Raw genomic sequence first — 10,400 nt, 5'->3', positions numbered from 1 at the left:
TTTTTAAATGAAAAGTATCACTGATACAGCTGTTAAAATCATTCTGTACATGCTGTAAAACACAAGTGTATGGAACTATTGAAAGAAATAGAAAATGATAAATTTAATGATTGTGTGCTCTTTAATCTTGACCGCTTAAGAGTTGTGGAAGAGTTTTATAAAGACTTACAATACTAGTAACCCCAGTTCAAGATTTTCTTGAAACAAAAAAAAAAGTAAAAAATGGCAGCATGATTGATGTTTTCTCAACTACATCAGATTGCATATGAATGATTTAAACAAGTTCTACAAAAAGCAAAAAGAATTTATGGTGAAGGATAAATTTTTCATAAAGCAAATTACTGATGTTTTTATATATTTTTTAAAAGCATGAATTGACACACATATTTTAATTATAATCAACTGTTAGGTAAATTGGCTGCAAAAACTATAAGAAAAATGTGAACATCACTATGTTTATATTGATAAATTTAGAATTGCTTTTCAACTTGTGCAATACTCTTTTGAATTCAACGTTAATGTTACTGACTTGATATAAGAGTTAATGAATTTATGTAACTTGGACAGATGTAGTTTTAAAATTGATATGGTTTTGCTTCAAAATCAAATTAATTCTTTGAAGCAAAAAGATGAACCAGTTTTAGAAATAAAATGCAAACATTAAGGGAAAAAATTTTGGCACAAGATTCGTTTATTGGAAAATTTTTTGTAACAGCTTGAATATATGAATCTACTTTTTCAATTATAAATTTTATAAAATCTAAGCGTAGATCAGGTATTTCTCATAAAAATTTAACATTTGAATTGAGATGTATTTAAATATAAAACACACAATGGAGTTTAAAAGCTTACTATGGAGAAAATAATGTAAAATATCTCAACAATTTTTATACTTATCAGACATTGAGATGATCATAATTAATATATATCGGGTTGAATCAAACACAATATTAATTTTTTTTTTTTGAGACGGAGTCTCACTCTGTCACCCAGGGTGGAGTGCAATGGCACGCTCTCAGCTCACTGCAACCTCCACCTCCTGGGTTCAAGCAATTCTCATGCCTCAGCCTCCCAAGTAGTTGGGATTACAGGTGTGCACCACCATGCCCAGCTAATTTCTGTATTTTTAAGTAGAGGCCAGGATTCGCCATGTTGGTCAGGCTGGTCTTGAACCCCTGACCTCATGATCCCCCCACCTCAGCCTCCCAAAGTGCTGGCATTACAGGTGCAAGCCACTACGCCTGGCTAAATCAAATGCAATATTAAAATTAATTTTATTATTTTCTTTTTACTTATTTTAATGCTGCTTCCAAAAATTAAATTATGTATGTGAGCTGAATTAGATTTAAATCGGACAGTGGGAATATGTAGGTACAAACGCTATGCCACGCACAGGGTTACCTCCCTACCTCCTCAGGGGCTCCCAGATTTCTTCTTCACAGTGTTCTATCTAAGCCTGCAATTTCCTGTGGCGAATGGACAAATCTTGTCCTCCCAATTTAACCTCATTCCATATGTGCTCCTTTGCTTTTTAGAAGCATGCCATAATTATGTAATTATTTTCAAGTTTTGTTTTTGTTTTCTTTACCATTAGATTTTCACGTAATTTATAGAATCAAACAATTCTATGAGACTTATTCCAAAAACAAATCATCCTCCTATTCAATCTCCCACTTCCATCTCTTCTCTTTTCCAATAGCAACTACTTTAAATTATTTTAACTGTTTGTTATTTACCTCCATATATAAAAATAAGAACCTTGCATTTCCTACTTTTTGAATTTTCAATTTTAGGTATCATATAGGGAAAATAAGAAATTAGGTCTTATTCATCATCTCCCATTCCTTTATCACACACAGCACACCATCACTACTGCCACCCACATTCACACAAACTCTCTGTGCCAGGATCCCTTCAATATAATTATACTATATTTCTTTTTAGATTAATACTCACTGTGTGCATTAGTTTGACAATTTCAGTGTTATTCATAGCATTGAACCTATAGATATGAACAACATAGGTACAGCATACTATCTTTACTTTTCCCTTCTTGAACAATTTTGTTTTTCCTAAAGTAATGGTTTTCTCTTTTTTGTTTAGTTTTCTATTTGTTTCTAATTCAGCCTCTATTTTCCCCCAATAACCTAAATCTTTCCTCTATGTATTCAGACACATGAGGGTGTTGTATTTTTTTCTTTACTTGGATGAATCTTTCCTGGCATTTTCTGACCTGTCCCACTCTAGGTCTGCTTCCCACTCTATTCCTGGGAATTCATTTCACCAAAGTTTTGAGAATTTCTTTGACTTCTTTCTTCTTGGATCCAATGTCCTTATGCTTTTATTTTTGTGAAGCACATTACCCAGCAGCTAGCATCCTGGGTAAAGGTACATGAGAGTAATTTTTGTGAGCCCCTGAAAGTCCAAACTGTCTTTGGTCTAGCCTTTCTTTATTGATAGTTTAGTTGGGTACAGAAATCTAGTGGGAAAATATATTTGCTCAGGATTTTAAAAGATATTGATCAGTTGCGTTCTAGCATCTGGTGGTGGTGTGAAATCTGATCCTTGATTCTTCATATATGGCTTGTTTCATTTTTCTCTCTCTCCTTCTCTCTGAAAGCTTATAGATGTTTTTTCTTTATCCTATGTTCTGAAATTTAGCAATGATATGCCACATATCCTCCATTCTTTTCTGGAATTCACATCATTCAAATGTAGGATATAATAAGGGGGAAGTAACATAATTATCTTATATTTTCTGTCATTTATTTCATCTTCATTTTTAATTTTTTTTTGCTTTATTTTCCAAAAGATTTTCTCAACTTTATCTTATCAGCTTTTTATTGAATTTTATTTATATACTATACTTTTAATTTTCAAAAGTTGTGTCATGGTTTGAATGTTTCTGTCCCCTCCCAAACTCATGTTGAAAGTTAATTCCCAATTTAACAGTGTTGAGACATGGGGCCAAATGGGCAGAGCACTCATGAATGGATTAATGACTCCATAAAAAAAGCTTCTGAGCGTAAGTCACTTCTCTTCCGCTTTTCTGCTATTTGAGGAACAGCATTCTTCCCCTCTGGAAGATGAAGGCTCCAAGGTACCATCTTGGAAGTGTAGACCAGGCCCTCTCGAGACACCAAACCTGTTAGCACCTTCAACTTGGACTTCCCAGCCACCAGAACTATGAGAGAACATATTTCTATTCTTTAGTAAATTACTCAGTTTCATTATTATATTTGAGCAGCACAAATAACCAAGATAAGTGTTCCTTGTTCTTTCTTTATTTTTCACCAACACCTCTTCTTGTTTCATGAATCCTCTTACATTTCAGAGGCTCTTAATAGTTGCTTTTTCCTTTCTGAAGTTTCATCTTCCTGCATTGTCTCTACTTCTTCCAAGTTTTATTGTTTTCTGTTAGTTGTTTTGATAACTGTCATTCATGTTGCAGGCTTCCTTAGGTGTTTACCAGTTCATAGCTGTTTCTTCATATTTAAAAATAGGATTAAAAAAAAAACTGATTGGAAAATTTGTCCAAATGCTGAGACCTGCTGAATGTGGTATTCTAACTGAGTTATTTATTTGGGGAAATCTGGATGCTAGTATCTTTTTTTTTTTTTGAGGCAGAATCTTGCTCTATCACCCATGCTGGAGTGCAGCAGCGTGATCTTGGCTCACTGCAACCTCTACCTCCCCAGTTCAAGTGATTCTCCTGCCTCAGCATCTCAAGTAGCTGGGATTATAGGTGGGTACCACCATGCCCAGCTAATTTTTGTATTTTTAGTAGAGACAGGTTTTTAGGTGTTGTCTAGGCTGGTCTTGAACTCCTGGCCTCAAGTGATCTGCCCTCCTCAGCTTCCCAAATTTCAGGAATTACAGGCATGAGCCACTGCACCAGGCATAATCGCAGTATCTTTAGAACTCTTTTCTCTTAGGCTAGTTGGATTATTTTGGTCACAATTCATTTTTATTGACAGAAAATATTCTAGTTTCAAAGTTCTTACACTTGAAGTTGCTAATTTAAAAAATAAATTTTAAATAATCACTTAATAATCCTGCTTTAAGACAATGAAATGTGGCTTTAAAAAAGTATTCAGCATCATTTGCTCACAAATCTTTCAGAAGTTGTTCTTAAGATTTCTGGAAATTTCCTGTCTCTAAAGCACAGGAATTACTGAGGTCCATGAGAAAGCCTCTCTGGCACAGGCAATGGGGTGGTAAGCAGTCATCATAAAGGAATCAATGTACATTCTATATGGTGACTTCAACTACAAAACAATCTCTTCCCTTCTATGGTAGCTCAAGAGAGACATGCTTCTAAGCAATGAGGTATGAGTAGTCTCCGACTGTTATTTGCTGTTAGAATTGGTCTTCCCAGCTAATAACAGTAAATCTCTGGCACAGATGCTATTGGTCCTTAATGTCCTGTGATTGCAGGAAATTCTGTAAAGTTTGGATTTAGTTCAATTTATTCAGAAATGAAACATGTTTAATTAGGTTCACTACCCTGACAGAGTACGGATATGCTGGTTTAGTATCTTTATAAAATCTATGTAATGTGTAGGTAAATCATAGTCTTAAATCATACTTAGAATACTACATTATTTAAACCACTATCTCTTTTAACAAAATGTTTATAATTAAAAACAGCTGATGCAACTATATCCAAAGGTAGATAAAGGAGACTAAGCTCTGATTGGTATAAGTGCATAAAGAACTTTTAAAAAGCCAGTCAGTGAGAGGTAAGGAAGCCCACTTCTCATTCTTACTGTAGAATTCCTGTCAGGGCTGGTCCAGATATTAGCACTTCTAAATATTTTAGAAAAGTCCAAAGAGTTAAAAAGTCTTCTAGGCGTTTTACTCATCAGTGAGTAGCAGTGCTCATCAAAATTTCCTAAAAACACAAAAACAAAGGCAAGTCCATACATTTGATCAGATGTCAAAGTAATGGGAGGTAGACTATTATGTCAGCCTTGGTCAGAGCTCCTGCTGGCTTCTTCCTATATACCGTTCACCAATTTGAGTAAAGAGGACTTTGTGAGAGAACAGTATTTGGTGGTTACGACGTCTTTTGGGAATTTCTTCCTAAGGGGAATATACAACATACAAGGGAGTAGGGAAAAGAATACAGGAAAGCTACTCTTTCCAGCTCAGAAGGCGTTGATGAAATCCATATAAGCATTTGAGAGGTCCACGGGTCCTTTAGCTGTGGATAGTGGCTAATGCAATCACCCAGAATCGACACTGTGGACCACAGCAGCATTTTCCTGTACAGCTCCAAAAATTCAGGATAGGGGTTTACACGATCCAAGAGCCCATAGATAAAATGAATGGGGATATTTTCAGAGGCAAGAGCTCCCACCCAGCGCCTTCTAAACTGCTTCCTCTGATTGATGTGCTCTAAGAGACTGTCAGTGATGAAGTTCCTGTCATTGTTGCAGACCCCTGCCCACTGGTCCCACAGCTCACTCTCAGAGGGCTGAGTGTATGGCCCAAAGACTGGCGTGAGGCCTCAAGAGAATACAAAGTAGTTCATCAGCCATGTGAGGATGGGTGACAGCACACCTTCATCTTTGAGTAGGCTATGGAGAAGGAGTAGACAGTGAATCTCAAGATACTTCCATTTGACAGACAGATGCCACAAAAGCGCTTCCACGATGCTGGCCTGCTCAGATATGGACTAGTGATATAGTCTCAGTTTGTCACTGAAGCCAAAGACTAAAAAATCAAGGACAATCACTCAATGAAACCTCAAGGTGAGACCTTCCCAAATCTTGTACCAGTCATAGCTGGATGTTGAAAAGCCATGTAAAAGAAAAATTACTTTGGACTTCCAACCACATCTATGGAGTGTTGGTAGCAGATATGCAATCCCATGTAGGTGAAAAAATTGCCTGAAGACTTCCATGAGTGAAGGGCAAGGGAGACCTCAGGGGGTGGGATTACAGGTATGCAAAAAGCATGGGGATGGCCAACAGCCCCACCTTGACCCGCCACCCTCTCATCCTGATTCAGGTTAAGACAGGCCTGGGCAGCAAGACTCCATGTTTGGGGAAACCTGCTGAGCAAGCCGGCTAGTTAGATTTCTTAGTGTGGAGTCTTCTAATTTCTTGTCTAGAGGATCTAAAGCTGACTGCCAGCATTCTAGAAACAAAGTAAGTGAAGAGGCTGAAGAGGGAGAGGAGAGGTTCAAAAATTCAGCAAGGACATTTTCACTAAATCTCTACCCTCAATTGTCTTAACGTCTCCTAGCCCTCGATTCTCTTACTAGAGAGAACAAACCTCAAAAATTCTGCTAAGGTGACACTAAGGCTATCATTCTAACGAACGGAATTGGTAAGGAGATTCAAAATCGAACTTTTTAAAAAAGACTCTCTGTTGTTATCCTTTCTTCATCACACTTCCAGAGGCACCCAATGTCATAAGTTTCTGAGCCTTTGGACGATTCTATGCTACAAGTTTCTTCTTAGATTTTTCCACTGCTGGCAGAAGGTAGAACTTTTTCAAGCCTGCTGAACCAGTTATTGTCATGTGGATTCCTCAAAAGCAGATCTTTGGGCTGATTCACAACATGTTTATGTGTGGGTATGATGCTGAGTTAGGAATGGGGGCGAATCAAGAAAGGAGAGAGAGAGAAGAATGCATTATATTCTTGGCCACAGCTACGGGCCACTTGTATGTGAGTTGTCAACCAGGTTCCACTAAGCATCCCACCACTTGACATCCAAGAAACCTAAGAGAGGCACTGTCAGCTTAGACTTCTATGAAAGTGTCTGAAGCATGCTCAAAACTGGCCTCTACAGTTTTGGCTGAGACAAGAGGTGAGACTTAGAGGATTTGGGGCATTTGTGCTGAATCTATCATCTATTCATAGATCAGGTTAGGAAGAATGAGCATCTGAACAACACTGAGTGGTGCAATGCACTAACAAGGTATATCTATATATCTATATATATATATATATAGATATATAGATATATATATCTTTATTATTTAGGTCTTCTTTAACTCGCTTGGCAATATTCAGTATGTTTTGCACTTCTACACGTATTGTGCTTCTATTAACCCACTTTTCCTTTGCTGTGTCCGGTTTGCTGTTAAACAATCAAAAAATTTTTTACTTCCAATATCATTTTCTTTTATTTGTAAGATTTTCATTAGGTCCTTTTTAATAGTGTTTAGCTCTCTGCTTATGTTCCCTATTGATTCGCACCTATTTTTCACTAGGTATTTTAACAAATTTTTTCTACTTATTTGAAACTCCAAGTCTGATAATTCAAACATTAAAATCATCTCTGGGTTGGCTTCCACTGACCTCTCTTAACCACAAGTCATATCTTCTTGGTCCTTCACATGTCTCTTTAATTTTAATTGTATGGTAGTAACTGTATATTAAAGAACAGTAGCTTTAAAAGTGCTAACATTGGCCAGGTATGGTGGCTTGCTCATATAACCCTAACACTTTGGAAGGCTGAGGCAGGAGGATCATCTGAACCCAGGAGTTCAAGACTGGCCTGGGCAACATAGTGAGACCCCATCTCTATGAAAGAAAAAAAAATTTATGTGCTAATATTTACCTCCAGAAAAGGGCATACCTCTTTAGGGTCAGTTCATGAGTGTGGCAGCCTGAGTCAATTTAATCTGTAGTTGGACTTGGTTGAAGCTTTAGCTAGATTTACTCCTTGGCTCCAAGTATTTTGAGGAAGGGATTAGGACTTTTCCTCCAACTGGGCTTGGGATGAGAGCACTGGAGAGACTCTTAAGATCTCTTTGTGCTTTACTGCCCAGCCCACACGTTTTAGCTATGGGAGATTTACAACTGCTTCAAGCCAGACTGCCAACCTTTCTGCTGGACAGCTCTCTCTGCTCTCTAGTTCAACTTCCAGGCTTTTACTCCTCAGAAGCCTCCTTTCTGCTCTGTCCGCAGGTATCGGAGAGCCTCTGCAGTGCCTTCAGAATGCCTCAGATGAATATCATTCAGCTGTCTTGTCTTGCCCAAGGCTGGGAAAATTTGAAATGGCATACAAAAGATATCTGATATGTTCACCACTGCCCTTCTGCTGTTAAGCCTTCAAAACGTTGCTACAATCATCTCCTTTCCCATATGCATTGTCCTTGTGGTTTCTTCTCCTCCTCATCCTTCCTCCTTCTTCTCCCTTCTCCTCCTTCCCTCCTCCTCCTCCTCCTCCTCTTCTTTCTTCTTATTCTTTCTTCCTCTTTTCCAGACAAGGTCTCACTTTATCGCCCAGGCTGGAGTGCAGTGGTGCAATCCTGGCTCACCACAACCTCCGCCTCCTGGGTTAAAGCGATTCTCCTGCCTCAGCCTCCCGAGTAGCTGGGACTACAGGCGCGTGCCACCGTGCCCGGCTAATTTTTGTATTTTTAGTAGAAACGGGGTTTTGCCATGTTGGCCAGGCTAGTTTATTCTTCTTAAGTATATATTTAATATCACAAATTTAATATATATTTAATGGTTTTTGGAGGATGCACAGTTATACATACGTGCTCAATCTATTCTCATTAATCCAACATTTTTCTGTTTGCTTTCTGAGTCTTTTGTTGTTAAGCCTTTGCATATTTACCTGTAATTATGATGTATATTGGCCCAAAAGCTCAGCCTCACTTCTGTACTCTAATTCTTATAAATTCAGGTCCACAGATATAAACGCAAGCCTTTAAAGTAATTCATATAACCTTGATAACTCTTCAAAGGGGTGTAGTTACCAAGGTATTTATTCCTTTTTTTTTTTTTTTACTGAGACAGAGGGTTGCTCCTGTTGCCCAGGCTGGAGTGCAGTGGTGCAACCTTGGCTCACTGCAACCTCCACCTTCTGGGTTCAAGTGAGTCTCCTGCCTCAGCCTCTCAAGTAGCTAAGATTACAGGCATGCGCCACCATGTCCAGCTAATTTGTAATTTTTAGTATAGTCAGTATTTCTCCATGTTGGTCAGGTTGGTCTTGAACTCTTGACCTCAAGTGATCCACCTACCTCAGCCTCCCAAAGTGCTGGGACTACAGGCGTGAGCCAAAAAAGCCCTGTTGGGTGGAGGAATCCACGCCTTTATTTAAGGTCCCACCCATTTCCTCATGCAACAAATTTATATTTTCCACCTTCATTCTACCCCAACTTTAAAACAGAAGCACAGAAAAACCATCTATAATTGAGAGGAAACATGCACTTTATCAACTATTATTGAAAAGAAAAAAAAAAAAAAGACTAGCTCTTTTCCTAAGCAAATGGCAAGATCTAAGGGTGTTTTGCCAGAGCTCGGCAGTGCAATCGCCAATCCCATATATTACAGCCAGAGACTGCTGGCAAAGCCCATGAGCAGCTCATAGGCAGTGACACTCAGAGGATGACTCTGGATTTCTCAGTCTCTAATCACAATTCCTCAAGTGTAAGACTCCTCTCTGACAAGCTCAGTCACTAAAAGTAGCCCATGCTCAGCGCTCCTTCCACTCCCAGTGATTAGCACATCTCCGCTGACCCCCAAACTGACTAGCCTGTATTGAGACATCAGTCTCCTGGTTTACTTATGCCATGTGATCTGTGAAACAACGCTTTTCCTCCACTAGACACCGCCATCCCCACAGTCCCCAGCTTTACCCCATGCTAGTTCTGGATGTCAGGCCTTCGCACATCTCAAATTACTGCTACGCATTTACCTTAGAAGTGGGAATGACAGAACAATAGCACCAAGGCTCAATTCGTTAACTGAGACATGTTTTCTTGGCTCATTTTCCAAACTAAATTTGGTTCCACTTTAAAAGTCAAAGCTGTCATAAAAATGCCACAGACACTGAGGATTAATCTTACACTCTAGAAGCTTCAGAAACGCTTCTTCAAAATTAGAATTGGGCTGTGTGCAGCTTAAAAGGAAAAATAGGTCAAGGCACTTCCAAAAGGTTACCTGTGAATATATGCTCCCACAATAAGTGCCTTCAACTCAATGTCCCTTATTCAGTCTAGACCAAAGCAGAAGTGCCCATGACTCGCCGTATTAAGTGCAGCATTTCCCATGTGTCCATCATCTTTGTGTCATTTCAGTGGAAGCCTTCAAGTCCCTTTTTTTTTTTTTTTTTTTTTTTTTTGAGACAGTGTTTTTTGCTCTTGTTGCCCAGGCTGGAGTACAGTGGCGTGATCTCGGTTCACTGCAACCTCTGCCTCTTGGATTCAAGTGATTCTCCTGCCTCAGCCTCCTGAGTAGCTGGACATGCCCAGCTAATTTTTTGCATTTTTAGTAAAGATGGGGTTTCACTATGTTGGCCAGGGTGGTCTTGAACTCCTGACCTCAGGTGATCCATCCACCTCAGCCTCCCAAAGTGCTGGGATTACAAGCATGAGCCACTGTGCCCCACCCTTCAATTCCATTTTTACACTCTCAGTCCCCAATCTGTGGA

At 38.9% G+C, this 10,400-nt stretch overlaps 1 pseudogene; it reads right to left on the bottom strand.

Moving 5' to 3' along the window:
- Positions 1-3,852: 3,852 nt before the first annotated feature.
- On the bottom strand, positions 3,853-6,978 carry LOC116564290 (annotated as a pseudogene).
- Between the last annotated feature and the right edge of the window lie 3,422 nt (positions 6,979-10,400).

Source organism: Sapajus apella, unplaced genomic scaffold (assembly GCF_009761245.1).
Source record: "Sapajus apella isolate SASKATOON/1434 unplaced genomic scaffold, GSC_monkey_1.0 scaffold37, whole genome shotgun sequence".
In the NCBI taxonomy this organism is placed as follows: Eukaryota; Metazoa; Chordata; class Mammalia; order Primates; family Cebidae; genus Sapajus; species Sapajus apella.
This window is presented reverse-complemented; position numbering and strand designations above follow the sequence as displayed.